Below are 1,316 nucleotides of genomic sequence, written 5' to 3' on the forward strand. Positions count from 1 at the left end.
ATTTTAATTAAATACAGGGTGCCTCAGGGCAGATCATGTGATGGTATTAAGCAGTCTTGCCTGATCTGGTCTCTGGAGTTCAAGCTCTTACAACTCATGTGCTTCTGACTCACTCACTCTTAGCATCTATTCTCTCTTTTCAGATGTGCACCGTTTCAATGTTGTGATTCCACGTTTCTAGTTAAACGGACTTCCTTTCCTATGGACCCTACTTTAATATCCTTCATCAAACAAAATTTCAATCTCCAACCTCATTATCAACTTGATGCGGTTCCTTTACTGAGTCATTCACCCACAGTGCACGTGACCATGTCACAATTGCGCTTCTTTAGCTGTGCTTCAGATGACCAGCTCTTCCCAGTGCTTGTACATTCCCTTCCCAAGAGGAGACACAAGTGGGGGAGTTATCTCTTCCATCACTTGAAATTGGGGATGACATATATGGATAATAGCATATGTTGCACCAGAAGGTGCTGGAAACAGCTGCACAGGCTGCCAGTTGCTGAGAAATGTACTTATGAGCCCATTTTAGGAGATCTGCGCAATTCCATACAGCGTTTGGAACAACCTGCATCATTTCTGGTAACTGCTCTCCAAGCGTTCCTGTGTCATACCACGCAAGGCCAACTGCATAAAACATACTGTATATTTCATGTTACAGAGAACAGGCACTGAAGTGAAAAAACACTCTTGCCTGGAACACGAGTTTTACATAAGCAAATCGTGTTTGGTTATAGAGTGTGCAGAAAATGTGGCAACATGAACACTTGACTACATGTGATGTTTGTCTAGGTCACGTCCACATGACCATCTTCAGTACATATAAAAATCCCAGTGGGGGTGCGGGTAAAATTCAGGGTATTAGCTTATGTTTCGCCTGTGCTAACAAGGAATAGAAACTGAAGCCCAGGGGCGCCTGGGTGGCTCTGTCGGTTAAACGTCCGACTTTGGCTCAGGTCATGATCTCAGGGTGAGTCCTAGCCCCCGCATCAGGCTCTGTGCTGACAGCTGGGAGCCTGGAGCCTGCTTCGGATTCTGTGACTCCCTCTCTCTGCCCCTCCCCCGCTCGCACTCTGTCTCTGTCTCTCTCAAAGATAAATAAAACGTTAAAAAAAAAGAAAAAAAAAAGAAACTGAAGCCCATCAAGCAGGTGTGGCAGGCTAGCCCCCTACCCTAAGGCTGCAACGCAGCTCTTTAAAGCTCCTTTTACAGATTTGGAAGACAGTATGAAAGAAAAAAAAAACAAAACAAAACATCGCAAGGAACATATTCATGATTGAAACAAAACTATTTTCAAATATGGATGAATAAATTAA

The sequence above is a fragment of the Neofelis nebulosa genome, chromosome 4 (assembly GCF_028018385.1).
Source record: "Neofelis nebulosa isolate mNeoNeb1 chromosome 4, mNeoNeb1.pri, whole genome shotgun sequence".
Classification (NCBI taxonomy): Eukaryota; Metazoa; Chordata; class Mammalia; order Carnivora; family Felidae; genus Neofelis; species Neofelis nebulosa.